General features: G+C 45.4%; 1 protein-coding gene across 3 annotated transcripts in view; it reads right to left on the reverse strand.

Moving 5' to 3' along the window:
• The window catches only part of LOC123758033 (uncharacterized), a 189709-nt gene that overhangs the window by 99364 nt on the left and 73894 nt on the right, over positions 1-16451 (reverse strand). Inside the window, exon 1 of one of the 3 annotated variants that reach the window (XM_069338969.1) lies at positions 12927-12949. The exons of the other annotated variants lie outside the window; for them this stretch is intronic. The gene's annotated coding sequence lies outside the window, so the exon portion shown is untranslated. Of the gene's footprint in view, positions 1-12926; positions 12950-16451 lie in introns of those variants that run through there. 3 annotated transcript variants of the gene reach the window in all.

Here is a 16451-nt window from a genome sequence, read left to right on the forward strand (position 1 = left end):
AAACTGCCACCTAGGGAAAGAGAGGGAAGGGCGAAAAGAGAAAAAAGAAACAAGGATGGGGAACTTCCATGGAGGTCATCAAGAACCTGCCACGTGAAATCTAAGTAAAGAGAAGAAGAGCAGAGAGAAAGATCAAGACAAGAAAGGGTGCGAGTCTGAGAGTCCAAATGAGTGGGCTCACCAGAATTCAGAAGAGACAGGGAAGAAGAGAGGAGAAACGGCTCAAGAAGGCGACCCCGGGTATTCGTCAGAACGTCACCCCAAAGAGAATGACGACAATTGAAGTCACCCAGCAGGAGCACAGGCTCCGGCAAGGAGTCTAGGAGGTGTTTCAAATCAGGAAGAGAAAGTGGGACACTCGGGGGGAGATAAATGGAACAAACAGTGTACCATTTCCCCACAAAGACACGAGCAGCAGAACAATAGAGAGGTGAAGGAAAAAGTAAAGGAACAAAGGGAACATCAGCCCGAATCAAGAGAGCAGAAGAATTAGAAGCCCCAGCAACGGGGGGGGGGGGGAGAGAGAAAGGAATAGCCACGAAAACGACCAAGGACGAGCACCAAGCATCGGCCCCTGGAGAAAGACACAAAGGGGCGAAAACCGCGAAATCAGAAGTTGGAGTTCGAGGAAATTAGCGTAATAACCTCAAACGTTCCATTGAAGAATGGAGAACGACGAGAAGAGAAAGGACAAAAACAGAGAACAAGGAAGAAACAAAGGCGAAAAAGCAACAGAGCACGTTAAAGAATATCAGGGTCGGGATCAGGGTCAGCAAAGTCAGGGTTAGAGGCCATGGGTAAACTGAGCAAAGACGGAGGGAAGGAAACGGGAGAACAGATCAGAGGTGGGCGGGCGGAGTCCGGAGGAGGAGGAGGAGACAACGGAGAGGAGCAGGCAAGGACAGCAGCAGGAAGAGGAGGCGTAGAAAGAGGGGAGCGTACCTCAGCAAGGGCAGCAACTGAGAAGGAAGCGGGGGCTAAAGAAACCTCCATAGCAGGAACAGGAGGCGCAACCACCGAAATGGGAGGGGAAGGAGCGAGAGAGGCAGAAGTAGGGGCCGAGGAAGAAAGCGAAACCTTCTTACCCGCTGGGGAGGAGCCAGGTTTACGCTTCTGACGTAAAGAGACAGGTGTTCCAGCAACCACGTACTGGGCAACGGATTCTAGCGTCTCAACAGAAGCTGAACGAGAGCACACATGACGGCCGTTTGGAGAGCGATGGACATCAGCCCGCACCGACAGGCGGCGGGGAGAGTCAAGAGACGGAGGGGAAGGATGGGAAAGAGGAACGGAGGGAGACGAGGAAGAAGACACAGGAGACACGACAGACCGGGTAGAAGGAAGGGGAACCCCAGTCAGAGGACCAGGAGGAGGATCCTTCGGGAGAGAACCCAAAGGAACAGAGGAGGGGGCAGTGGGCGCATCAGGGTCCAAGGCCCGGAAACGGTTGTGAGTCTGAGGAAGGCGGGAAGGACAAGGAGAGGAAGAGCGCAACACGCGAGCATAAGAGATGTTAGTATAAGGCGGGAGCCGGCAAACCTGGCGTCTCGCCTCAGGAAAAGATAAACGCTCCCGGTGTTTCAAGTTGAGGACGACTGCCTCAAGCTTGTAATGGACACACGCACGGGAGAAGGCAGGATGGGCCTCACCGCAGTTGAGGCAACGAGCCTGGGGAGAAGTGCACTCCGACTTAGAGTGACCTTCGCCACCACACAAAGGACAGAGAGAGACAGTCCCGGAGCAGCGGAGGGCACCATGCCCAAACCTCCAGCACTTGTTGCAGAGCCGAGGAGAAGGAATGTACTCCTGGACAGAGCACCTGGCACCAGCAAGAATGACAGAGGGTGGAAGGGTCCTACCATCAAAGGTAATCTTCACAACCCGGAGGGGTTGACGGCGACTACCACGAGGGGGACGAGTAAACGTGTCCACCTGGAGAATAGAATGGCCCTGGGCAGCAAGGATATGTCGAATATCGTCGTGGCAGTCGCGCAGGTCCCGAACACCGGTCGCAACATGGGGCGGGAGCAAAATAGTGCCAACACTGGCATTCAACTGAGCGTTCTTCGAGACCCGAACAGGGGTCTCGCCAAGGCAGGATAAGGCAGCCAAGCGGGAAGCAGCATCCTGAGAAGGAGCAGCAACGACACGTGTACCGAGACGAGTGGGGTTGAATGTAATGGAGGCATCCACGGAATCAACGAGATGTCGATGGAGGGAGAAATCGTCAGGAGGCGCAGAATCAAGAGGGAGGAGATCAAAATATTTGGCCCACGAAGCGGGACCAAACAAGGCTTGATAGGTAGCAGAACTGGAAGGAATCGAGCGAGGGCGGCCGTGACGAGAACGGCGGTGAGAACCCCCAGAGAGAGAGGGGTTAAAAAGCGCAGTACTTACAACTAGAGAAGGAGCCGCGCCAGGGGACGAGGTAGTCACCACTGGGGGCTTGGGGCTCGACCCAACTACAAAGGAGGGAGGGGAGCCAGGGGAAGGAGTCAGAGAGGCCAAAGGAGGAGCAAGGTCGGGGCCCAATGCAGCGGAGGCTACAGAGCCCGGTCTTCCAATACGGACCGACTCGGGGGCTTGGTCGCCCACCCCACGAGCCTGAGAAGGTAAACCAGAAGCAGCCGAAACAGGGGTTATCATCATTACGAAAAGAAGAATTCATTCACGAATGTGCCCCCACACCCACCATGGAGCCACAATTAGAGGCAGAACACCCAACAAGAAGCTATCGCCGACCTTGCCGGGGCCTCCTAGGGGTGCGTCGTGAGTATACGCCCCACAAACGCCACCATAAGAAACCAACAGTCCGTCGAGATCGGGTTCAGTGACGAAAGGGGGATTGACAATAAAAGGTTCCCCTCGCTCTCGACGTCGGGTACTACAGTTCTACGGGTGCAAGAGTATGCCTCCTCAAGCACCCGGGCGTCAAAATAGAAGAAGTCCAAGGGAAGAACCAGAACGAGCAAAAGGTCGGCAGGAAACGGCAAGCAGATAGGAGAAGAGGGGGGAGAAAAACGAAACAGAAGGAAAAGGAAAAGATGCCCAGCAGAATTGGAGAGGACGGCAGCAGGAGCACAAGGCTAGAAAAGGACAGAGGACTGTCCCAAGGAGCATCACACTCCGACAGCCGCCCACTAAGCCCCCACACGGCGACAACGAGCTGAGCGGGGAGGGGGTCAGTAGTAGAGTAGCCTACTATCCCTATAACTCATTTATTCTTATCATTTATGAAATTTATTATACATTACATACATTATATAAATTAACCTTATAGAATAACCTCCCAAAATGTGTTATTGGAAGCGGCTTTAGAAGAATTTATAGAATCTACAGTTCATTTATTATACATTAATAGGATTGTTGTATTTATTAGATTTTAATTGCATTTAATCATAGAGATAAGTAAGCCACTGGTTCTCTCACTGAGAATAGAATTCTAATATGCTCGAATTCCTTCGAGCATATTAGAATTATATATTATTTTATTAGCATATAATCTAGAACCAGATTTCCCAACAATCACAGACCTTCCTGACTGTGGTGAGGACGTCGAAATTATGGGAGTTATTCTCACTATGAGGAACTCAATGCTGTCCATCTTCAGTGTATACAGCAGCCAAAGATTCTATATATAATCTATACAGATTGCATACAATCTGTGTAGATTGCATACAATCTGTGTAGATTGCATACAATCTGTGTAGATTGCATACAATCTGTGTAGATTGCATACAATCTGTGTAGATTGCATACAATCTGTGTAGATTGCATACAATCTGTGTAGATTGCATACAATCTGTGTAGATTGTATACAATCTCTCTACAATCTTTGAAATAGTATGCACCACACCTATCATCTCGGGTGACTTCAACGCTCATAGTGAATTACTACTTGATTCACCAACAACCGACGCCAACGGAAGACATATTGAACACCTTTTGGATGAAGTGCCTGAAGTCAGTCTGCTTAACTCGACGGAACCAACCCATATTGGTGGGGGGAAGCTGGACCTCACGTTTGTCTCCACCAGTATTTATGAGTTGTGTCATTGATCAGTTGACCATGTACTGACTAGTGACCACTTTGCTACAAGAACAGTTATTAATATAGCACTACCTCCCAGACCTCCAGCCCCCGAGCCTAGATAGGACTATCAGAGCAGATTGGACGAAATTTCAGGAATCTCTCGAAACTTGGCACCAAACCTACACTCCTGACAACACTGAAGAGATGAAAAAATATTTAGTAAATGCAATTCATAGAGCAGCGAATCACTCCATCCCCATGAGGAAAACAATTACCCAACAACATAAGGACCATTGGTATTACTGTGATAGGATCAAAGAACTATGTAACAGACTAAATTGTGCACGGAAGAATTTCAGAAGAGATAGAACCGAAGCTAATCTGAAACTTCTTAGAGGTGTCCTAGGGAGGTGCAGAGGTGGAGGGAGGTGCAGAGGTGAAGGGAGGTGCAGAGGTGGAGGGAGGTGCAGAGGTGAAGGGAGGTGCAGAGGTGGAGGGAGGTGCAGAGGTGGAGGGAGGTGCAGAGGTGAAGGGAGGTGCAGAGGTGAAGGGAGGTGCAGAGGTGAAGGGAGGTGCAGAGGTGAAGGGAGGTGCAGAGGTGAAGGGAGGTGCAGAGGTGGAGGGAGGTGCAGAGGTGGAGGGAGGTGCAGAGGTGTCCTATGGAGGTGCAGAGGTGGAGGGAGGTGCAGAGGTGAAGGGAGGTGCAGAGGTGGAGGGAGGTGCAGAGGTGGAGGGAGGTGCAGAGGTGTCCTAGGGATGTGCAGAGGTGGAGGGAGGTGCAGAGGTGAAGGGAGGTGCAGAGGTGGAGGGAGGTGCGTCCTAGAGCTGCAGCTGTTTCTAGGGAGCCGGTCGGCCGAGCGGACAGCACACTGGACTTGTGATCCTGTGGTCCTGGGTTCGATCCCAGGGGCCGTCGAGAAACAATGGGCAGAGTTTCTTTCACCCAATGCTCCTGTTACCTAGCAGTAAAATAGGTACCTGTGTGTTAGTCAGCTGTCACGGGCTGCTTCCTAGGGGTGGAGGCCTGGTCGAGGACCGGGCCGCGGGGACACTAAAAAGCCCCGAAATCATCAAGATAACCTCAAGATAACCTGTCTGAGATCATGAGCGTGAAGAAAACAGCAAAAATCAGAGAAGAAAAATGGCTCGAGTGGTGTGCCAAGCTAAAGCAGCATACATCCTTGGGCGACATCTGGAGGCAGATCAACAAGGCCAAGGGTAATCGCCTCCTGCTCCGCCGCACCATGTTCATCCAGAACAACAAGCAGAAATATTAGCAAATCTATTTGCTTCAAGAACCAGCTTCACTCAACTTCCTCAAACAACTCTGACTCGCCAACAAAGACTTCAAACAGCAAGATGGAAAAAAATGACGAAAAAAGTGTGTGTGTGTGTGTGTGTGTGTGTGTGTGTGTGTGTGTGTGTGTGTGTGTGTGTGTGTGTGTGTGTGTGTGTGTGTGTGTGTGTGTGTGTGTGTAAAATAAAGTTTTTGAAAATTTAATAAGTTATTACGAAACGCGTTCAAGTGTTGCGTCAGACTAGAAATAAAAATGAATTTTGGAGAATTGATTTTTCAATTACCATCGACAGTGAAAAGAAACATAAGAATAATTGAGAAAACCTGACGAACTAGACCAACTTTTCAATCTGAAAAAACACAGAAGAGCTACAAAGAAAACTAAAAAAAAAAAAAGCTCCAGGTGAGGACAAAATCACTTACAACTTGCTGGCCAAGCTTGGAGAAAAGGGTGAAGAAGCTTTCTTGAATCTCATCAACAGAGTATGGGTGACAAGAACTCGACCACTCTTGGAATAGTGCAATTATAGTTCCCATTCCAAAACTCAAAGACCAGGAAATCCAAGACCCATCTCATTAACAATCTGTCTGGCCAAAACTGCAGAAAGAACGGCTCTTAATCGAATTGAATGGAAAGCCAATCCACTGCACTAAAATATGTTTGCTTACAGAAAAGGTGTTGGAACCACAGAATGCCTCACCTCCCTCCTGGATGAAATCAATGACAAACCAGGAATCCTTATTTTTCTAGACCTAGAAAAAGCCTTAGAGCTAGCCATTGCTCCAGCTACACTGTGCTGCCTTGTGGATAAGGAAATCAAAGGACACGCTCTTGCCTTTGCCAAAGGAAGTCCGCTTGACCAAGAAGCTAAAGTCAAATTCCAAGGAAAAACATCGACCTCAAAGAGGCTGGAAAATGGAACTCCGCAGGGAGGAATGCTAAGCCCCTCCCTCTTCAACTGTCTCATGGAACAATTCATGAAGCTCAAGCTACCAAAAGCCAAACATCTTAACTACGCAGACGACTTTGTGGTCATCATCAATGGCAAAGGCGCAAGGAACCATGCGCAAAAATGCCTAGATATTATCAGCAGGGAAGCGGAACGCATAGCAGTGAAAATAAGCAGCAATAAAACCAAAGCAATGGCCGTTAAAATGATAACTCAAGACATCAGACTCGCAATACAAGGACACGAAATTGAGTAGGTTACCTCTTTTCAATCCCTTGGAGTCATAATAGACAACCAGTTGAAATTCACACAAGAAATTGAATATCTTCGTGAACGTTGTAAAGCCAGAAACTCAGCTTTGCGCTCTCTGACAAGTCTTAGAGAGGGTGCATCTCTACCAGTACTCAAAATGTACTACGTTCAAGCAGTTAGGTCACTCGTTGACTATGCTGCTCTTGCTCATACATCCCTCAGTGATAACCAATGGGAGAAACTGGAAGTATCACAAAATGATGCTCTCAGAACAATGCTGGGAGCACCTATATGGACGCGTAGAGAGAACCTTAGAATGGAAACCAACTTACCAGCCTTAGAAAACAGGATCAAACAAAGAATAGCCTCCATAACAGCAAAACTTGTTGGAACCACCGCCAGACTGTCAATTAAAGATAGCATACACAGATCGCTTCACAGAAACCTTCAATATAGAACAAGTGCATAGACGGATAATCTGGTCAAAATTCTAGAGAAAGTGGACTTGAAAAGGACCATTAAAAACAAAGGGGAAGATAAACCATATCAACACTTTCGGCAGCCTCCTCCATGGGAAGAATCGAGTCTAAAGATAATCATTGAAGTTATCATTTAACCAGTTAAAAAATCAGCATGTGATTCGAAGAGGCTCAAAGCAGTCATAGAACAACAAATGGAAACCATCTCAAGACCTACAACGACTCGCATCTTCACAGACGGATCAGTTGATCAAGAAAGAGGTTCTGCTGGAGCAGCAGTTTACACTATCAACCATGAAGCTTACTGGAGCATGAATAGTGGGTGCTCAACATTGTAAACAGAATTATATGCCCTGAAGGAGGCCATAAATTATACAATTAAGAATAATTTACATGATGTCATCATTCATACTGACTCTAAATCTTCGCTCCAGGCATTGTTATCCAGTCAGCACATAGATAATATACAACTCCTCACAGAAATCCTACTTTTTTTTTATTAACATATTAGGTACATCTGCATTAGTGCAGCTACCCTAGACTATATGAAGTGGAGTACAGTGTGTCAAAAAAGCTAACTAGGTGATGCTAAGAAATCCCCATCACACAGGAGGGTTAGTCATACAGAGGCATGTGATAAGCGGTCTGCCCTGGCAGACTCCGGATGCATTTTGAGGATATCAACACCACAAGATTGAATAAGGTAGCAGTGGTAATACAAGTCCCCATCTCGCAGGATGGTTAGTCATACAGAGCCATGTGTTTAATAGCCTGCACTTGCAAATTTTGGGTATACTGTGAGGATATCTTCAAGAATACGAGAGTGAATAAAGTAATTGCAAAGCTCCAGGTACCTCATGCCAACTGGTCTGAAAGGTCTAATAACTGGGCATTCAGTGATGTAGTGCGGGAGATCGTGCCGTAGTTCCTGCTCACAGAGTTTGCAACTGGAGTGCTCAGGATCAGAAATCCTACATGTAGGAAAAGAAGCACACAGTCTATGGCTGTCAATCGCCCTAAATTGGATACCAAGTCACTTTGGCATAGATGGTAATGAAAAGGCAGACTCAGTAGCAAAAACTGCCACTGCTCTACCTGTTGTACAGATTCAAATACCTCCAAGTTTTTCACAAATTAAGGAGCAAATCAAGAAGAAAATACTCTGAACTATCAAAAGTCGCCACAGAGTCAAAGTAGCGGAAGGAAGATCCACTGCGATATGGTACGAACAAGCCACTGGGAACTACTCTTTCAAGCCTGACAAAAAGATATCCAGAGACATTGCAGCATCCATACACAGACTCAGACTTGGTTACAGGTGCTGCTGGGAGGTAATAATTCAATAGTTAAAGAGTGTCGTATTTGTGGAACAGATGTACTGGATAATATCACAGTAATAAGGTTATCGCGAATAACTTAACTCAATTACGGGCTCACCATTGTCTGTGCTTCATGGACATTTCGTTCAGAGTAGCTAAATCTAAAACAACAACGATTAAAGCCACCCAGGAGGTGGCATGGGCATAACTAGCCCGTAAGAAAACCAGTATAGTAAGTCCGGTTCTCTTGTACCCAGCACCTTACCATTCAATTATCTTTGCCTCTGTTAGGGAACATAGTTAGGAAGTGTCTTTTTAATGTGTTAATTAAAGTCATATTTTCAAGCGTCATTCCAGTGTGTATTAATGGTTTCTGTCTTAGTGATATTGGCCTTACTGTCGCTTTTGACCCCTAGTGACCTAGTGCCCTTAATTATCCAGTACTCCCCCATCAATCCCTTGTTGGGGTGTGTCAGTACTAGTGTGTACAACCTTGCTCCCGTATATTCTATGGTACACCTCAAGTGGTTTCAGGATCATTAGAGTGACATGCCAGGATCCTTTTATCATTCATTTGTTCCCTACAACTGTCCTGGGAGGACATCATACATTGACAAGTCATATGGTTCTCTCCCACCGGTCCCCTGTCCGGAAAACACAGGGTGGTGGCAGCATTACTTCTTGGGAAATCATACAGGCCCTGTCGCAGCTAATATTTCTTCCTCAAGCTCTCCCCCTCTCTCACCGTCTCCCTCCCTTTCACTCGCTCGCTCGCCCTCCCTCTCAATCTCTCGCTCTCTCGCTCTCTTTTTTTACTCCCTTAAGTTGCCTACACTGAGCTCAGTCCATCGTGAGTAATTATTTAGGTCCTCGTATGTTGGACCGAGTTATAATATATTACAGTACCTATTATTACAATGGTAATAACTATTAATTAATTATATATATACTAGCAGTACCCGGCCACGCGTTGCTGTGGCTCAGCAACCTTCCCCGTCCCCCAGTCCTCCCCACCATTCCCCCCTCACCCGTCTCCTCGTCCTCCCCACCATTACCCCCTCCCTTGTCCCCTCGTCCTCCCCACCATCTCTCACTTCCGTCCCCTCGTCCTCCCCACCATTCCCCACTCCCTCGTCCAATGCCTTCCCAAATGGTATGATGTTCCCATCAGAAAATTGGGAACATCAAGTGATCTGATGTTCCCATCACTGAAGTATAAGAAAAAGTTAAAAATGAAATGAAAATATGAAAAAAAAAATAAACTATATTCACAAAATGAACGATATGGTAAACACAGCTCAATTCCAATGCAATTAACACAAAATAATTAAATCAAAATGAAAATCAAAATCTATGAAAATTCTATTTATAATGCAATCAGAAACATTGAAATGGAATTGTAACATATTTAGCATAGCATGTGTGTTGCTCTTACATGCAACAGATGGCGCTGTTTTTCAAGGAAAAGCATAGTTTTACCTGTCACAGGTGTGGCATCTATACTTATACTTACGAAATGAACGGTATGGTAAACAACACAGCTCAATTCCAACACAATGTCACACAAAATAATTCAATAAAAAATAAAATAAATCGAAATCTATGAAAATAAAATTTATCAATGCAATCAGAAACACTGAAATGGAATTCATGATATATTTAGTATAGTGACCAGACCACACTAGAAAGTGAAGGGACGGATCGAAAAGTCGTCTTCCCGACTTTCAAAGCAATCGGTGAAGAACTTTCAGAGATTACAGCGTGTGTTGCTCTTACATCCAACAGATGTCGCTGTTTAAAAAAAAAAAATTTCTGTCACAGGTGAGGCATGTATATAGTAGATATATATATATATATATATATAAACGCGCCTATTCAAATGTAACGTTGTGTCAAAATTTCAAAGCAATCGGTGAAGAACTTTCGGAGATTAGCGGTTATGCACAAACGAACATTTCCATTTTTTTATATACATTATAATAATTATAATGATAATTGTTGTAATTAATAATTATTACTCTTCCTACTGGGTCATTAAGGAAGCTGGGATGAAAGAAGCCTGTGACGATCTCTGTCTGGAACCCGTAGGTGCGGGGCTCAGACGACCACCTCCTGCGGCTCGTGCGGCCCCAGGCTCTGCTTCAGGAGGCTGGGGTCGTTCTTGCGGGTGCTGGGGTGGTTTGTCTCCGGCCCCGACCACGGCGGTCTCCGGGTCTGGAGTTCCTGTGCCTTCTTTTACCAACTTCGAGGTCAACTCCGGAGCTGGAGCCCCCTAGGGCAGTTTGTTGTTGCCTTCAACCTCGTTCTGACAGTTCCTGCGACGGCGCTGGAACCAATCTTACTGGCGTTTGCCTTTCTATTGGAAACTTTCGGCGCTATGGAGAGGGGGAACCTGCTGCTTTGGTAACACCTTCTCCATATCCACCTACCCAGGCTTTGCACCCTGGAGAAGCCACTCGAGATTGACAACCAGAGTGCAACTCCATAGTCTCCTGAGACTGATGGATGCCTACTACTACTATTACAATGGCAGTAGTGCTCATTTGTCATTACAGCTCACACCATGGGTATGGGACAAATCCACAAGGGCCGTGATGAGGGTTCGAACCTACGTCCGAAGGATCCCAGACGCACCTTAATCGACTGTGCCACGACGCAGAACCCGTTCGAACCCTCATCAAGGCCTTTGTGGATTTATTCATTTGATGCATCATGCTATTGTGATTTCTGTGTACTCGCCTAGTTGTGTTTGCGGGGGGTTGAGCTCTAGCTCTTTGGTCCCGCCTCTCAACGGTCAATCAACAGGTGTACAGATTCCTGAGCCTATTGGGCTCTATCATATCTACACTTGAAACTGTGTATGGAGTCAGCCTCCACCACATCACTTCCTAATGCATTTTATTTGTCAACCACTCTGACACTAAAAAAGTTCTTTCTAATATCTCTGTGGCTCATTTGGGCGCTCAGTTTCCACCTGTGTCCCCTTGTGCGTGTGTCTCTTGTGTTAAATAGCCTGTCTTTATCTACCCTCTCAATTCCCTTGAGAATCTTGAATGTGGTGATCATGTCCCCCCTAACTCTTCTGTCTTCCAGCGAAGTAAGGTTTAATTCCCGTAGTCTCTTCTCGTAGCTCATACCTCTCAGCTCGGGTACTAGTCTGGTGGCAAACCTTTGAACCTTTTCAAGTTTAGTCTTATCCTTGACTAGATATGGACTCCATGCTGGGGCTGCATACTCCAGGATTGGCCTGACATACGTGGTATACAAAGTTCTGAATGATTCTTTACACAAGTTTTTGAATGCCGTTCGTAAGTTGGCCAGCCTGGCATATGCCGCTGATGTTATCCTCTTGATATGGGCTGCAGGAGATAGGTCTGGCGTGATATCAACTCCCAAGTCTTTTTCTTTCTCTGATTCCTGAAGAATTTCCTCTCCCAGATACCTTGTATCTGGCCTCCTGCTCCCTACACCTATCTTCATTACATTACATTTGGTTGGGTTAAACTAACAACCATTTGTTCAACCATTCCTTCAGTTTGTCTAGGTCTTCTTGAAGCCTCAAACAGTCCTCTTCTGTCTTAATCCTTCTCATAATTTTGGCATCGTCCGCAAACATTGAGAGAAATGAATCTATACCCTCCGGGAGATCATTTACATATATCAGAAACAAGATAGGACCGAGTACAGAGCCCTGTGGGACTCCACTGGTGACTTCACGCCATTCGGAGGTCTCACCCCTCACCGTAACTCTCTGCTTCCTATTGCTTAGGTACTCCCTTATCCACTGGAGCACCTTACCAGCTACACCTGCCTGTCTCTCCAGCTTATGTACCAACCTCTTATGCGGTACTGTGTCAAAGGCTTTCCGACAATCCAAGAAAAATGCAGTCCGCCCAGCCCTCTCTTTCTTGCTTAATCTTTGTCACCTGGTCGTAGAATTCTATTAAGCCAGTCAGGCAAGATTTACCTTCCCTGAACCCATGTTTGTGATTTGTCACGAAGTCTTGCCTGACGCCCTTTTTGTATATTGGGACCACATTCGCCGTCTTCCATATTTCTGGTAGGTCTCCCGTCTCCAGTGACCTACTATACACTATGGAGAGTGGCAAGCAAAGTGCCTCTGCACTCTCTTTCAGTACCCATGGCGAGATCCGGTCTGGACCAACAGCCTTTCTAACATCCAGATCCAGCAGGTGTCTCTTGATCATCTCTCTCGTAATTTCAAACTCTTCCAAGGCCGCCTGGTTTACTTCCCTTTCTCCTAGCACAGTGACCTCACCCTGTTCTGTTGTGAAGACTGTTACAAACCGCTCGTGTCCCGTACAACAACAAAATATTGTAGTCTAGGGACATTTACCGCTGCTGCAATCTCAAGGTGGGACACCAGTCTAATCCCATGGTTTGTACAGGCAAGAATTAAAATTATTCACCCCCTTAGGATTTAGTAAATCACACATATAAAATAATGGTATATTATAAAGATAATTCAGTTAATTATAAGAATTATAGATCAAGCAACATATGGGCAATCACAGGTAAATCAACAATAAAATTATGTCTCTCCAGACTAACACTACAAGAGAACAAATAAGATACAGCACTTAACTCCCCAGATGTTTACCCTTCGTGCGCTCAACAGATACTGATACTCTCTCTCACGGCGGGAGCCGTTCTCGCTTCCGCACAAAATATTTACTGACAATTTTTAATTAATATAAATTTTACTTTAATGGAGCCATTTAATGGGAATAATGTAATCAGTAAATAATTAACTTAAAGAATGATCAAATTTACATACATAAACAGAAATAATGTAGTTATTAATAATACAGTTAGATATTTATAAAATAAAGAGGAAATTTTGTTGGCAATTTGCCCAACCTAGCGGAAGTAATATCCCACAAATATTGTCGTCTCGGTGGACACATAATAACGGTTTCCCATAGTCTTGCCATTGAGTGATCACTACAAACTACAACTTTCTCACAGGAATCTGATCACCACAAAAAAATAATAACTGTTTCCCACGGCTGGATCCGCCCACTGGTCATCACCACAATATCACATAGCAGCACATACAAGTAATGATATAATATATAAACACATATTTATCAATTATATACTTATCCAAATAGGGGTACGTAACAAAGACCTGGAACCTCTTGTTGAGTTCTTCACACACCTCTTTGTCATTCTCTGTATACCTGTTCTAAGTTTCAATACCTGTTCTTTCACTGTTGTTTTCCTTCTGATGTGACTGTGGAGTAGCTTTGGCTCGGTCTTGGCTTTGTTTGCTATATCATTTTCGTAACTTTTCTCTGCTTCTCTTCTCACACTGACATACTCATTCCTGGTTCTCTGGTATCTCTCTCTCTACTTTCTGGTGTTCTGTAATTCCGGAAGTTCCTCCACGCCCTTCTGTTCAGTTCCTTTGCTGTAGATGGGTATGGTGCCCGCTACCGCCCACAGCATGCGCATGGTGTCCGCTACCGCCCACAGCATGCGCATGGTGCCCGCTACCGCCCACAGCATGCGCATGGTGTCCGCTACCGCCCACAGCATGCGCATGGTGCCCGCTACCGCCCACAGCATGCGCATGGTGCCCGCTACCGCCCACAGCATGGGCATGGTGTCCGCTACCGCCCACAGCATAGGTATGAGTTTCACTACCGCCCACAGTATGGGTATGAGGTTCACTACCGCCAACAGCATGGGTATGAGGTCCACTACCGCCCACAGGATAGATACGAGATCGTCCAGGCCGCCCACAGGATAGATACGAGATCGTCCAGGCCGCCCACAGGGTAGATACGAGATCGTCCAGGCCGCCCACAGGGTAGATACGAGATCGTCCAGGCCGCCCACAGGGTAGATACGAGATCGTCCAGGCCGCCCACAGGGTAGATACGAGATCGTCCAGGCCGCCCACAGGATAGATACGAGATCGTCCAGGCCGCCCACAGGATAGATACGAGATCGTCCAGGCCGCCCACAGGATAGATACGAGATCGTCCAGGCCGCCCACAGGGTAGATACGAGATCGTCCAGGCCGCCCACAGGGTAGATACGAGATCGTCCAGGCCGCCCACAGGGTAGATATGGTGGGTCCACTTCCGCTCTCAGGATGGATATGGGGTGAATAATAAATGAACTAACCTGAACTAACCAACTTGACGTCTTTCAAGAGGAGTGTCTACGGTAGTGAATGTCTCACCAGTAACAGACAGGCCCTGTTCTACCGTCTGCCTCAGGTCCGTAAGCTAAATGATAAAACAGACAATGATCCACATTTAGGTATTTCTGATAACTAATTTATCCTGTAGTTAATATATTAAAAACTATGGATTCTTTATTAATGTCAACCATACTTGGTAGTTTTTGCAACTTATCCATCAGTGCTTTGTTAGAAATGGGAAAAATGTAAGTAATAAAATTTAACTCATTGTGTCGGGGGACAGGCAGCCAGAGTGTATTCATAAACGTTTTGCTGTTATCGAGATGCCCCCCCCCCCCCACCTAGGCCGAATTATTGACCCCGCACAGGATGCAACCCCACAACAAGCTGACTAACTTCAGAGCACCTACTCACTGGTGAACAGAGTCATTAGGTGAAAGGAAATATACCCAACGATTTCTCTCCGGCGCGCGCGCCCGGGATTCAAACCCGGAATTCTGGATTGTGCGTCGAGAGCGAACCCAACTGTACTACCGCGCAACCCGTTCTCGCAAATTCGTAAAGTCAATATTGACTTATTAAATATGTGCATAGGTGACATACTTAACATAATGGATACCCTTAAAAAGATTCATAGAAAACACCAACCTTACCTAACCTTGTTAGTATCTTAAGATAAGCATCTTATTGCTTCGTAATTACAATTACTACTTAACCTATACCTATAGGTTAGGTAATAATTGTAATTACGAAGCAATAAGATGATTATCTTAACATACTAAGTAGGTTAGGTAAGGTCGGTGTTTTCTATGAATCTTTTTAAGGGTATCTATTATGTTAAGTATGTCACCTATGCACATATTTAATAAGTCAATATTGTCTTTTTAAATTTGCGACCGCGACCCTTCGGATAGTACAGGTATTTACAACCTGGTAAATATTTACCAGAGGCGAGGTAGTATTTACCAGAGGCGAGGTAGTATTTACCAGAGGCGAGGTAGTATTTACCAGAGGCGAGGTAGTATTTACCAGAGGGTGACTAATACAATGGTCACTGAAGGCCCCTCACACGTCCTCACCCTCTATGAGATCTCTGAACAACCCATCCTCGTCCTTGCCTCTCATGCCTTAAGAAAGGTCACTTTAGTACGACAGTTTCCTGACGTTGGGACACCTTCAGAGGACGGGTCGCCTAGTGAACCCCAGGTAACCTTGTCTCTCCGTATCCTCGTCTATTTGCACTAGTGCATTACAGCTATTCCTTTCTGGCATGTCTGTGCTAGGAGCTGTCAAGAGCTGCGTTTTGAGGGTATTTCTTATAGTAATATAATTGTTTCTGTTTCACTCTAAACCATATAGATGGTATTTGATTTATTATTTCACTGTAATCTGCGGTCTGAATGCAATCAAGCATAGACTGAACTATACCTCTTAATTATCTACGACAGTCCTCACACATCAATGACCATAACTGCAAGTATTATACAGTAAACCTTGCCAACAGTTTATTATCAAGTCTCCATAATGTATCTTTAACTAAAATGTTTGTTCTCTAAACAACCACCATGATGTTAGTCCCTCACTACAAGCACTTAACAATCATGGGTTCCATACTTAGAAAAGTCAAGTTCTAGTGTAGAGTCTCGCATGAACTTCAGTGATATTCTAGTATGTATTCATAGAATAAGGGAAATACAGAATTACGTGAACCTTCCTCTTTTAAAAAGATTTACTAACATCAATCTTCAGGTTATTTTTATATGGTATTAATAATTGAACACCTAAAAAAGGCCCAAAAACTGTATTTATATGTGTATTTTTTGTAAGTTGCTCTTCTGGGCTAAATTGCTAGTCTAAATAAGTAATTTATTTATTTACAGTTAGAAGTTTGTATGCAAATATTTAATAATATTTAAAGATAAATAAAATATTATTAAAATATTTCA

The sequence above is a fragment of the Procambarus clarkii genome, chromosome 40 (genome assembly GCF_040958095.1).
Source record: "Procambarus clarkii isolate CNS0578487 chromosome 40, FALCON_Pclarkii_2.0, whole genome shotgun sequence".
Taxonomy (NCBI): Eukaryota; Metazoa; Arthropoda; class Malacostraca; order Decapoda; family Cambaridae; genus Procambarus; species Procambarus clarkii.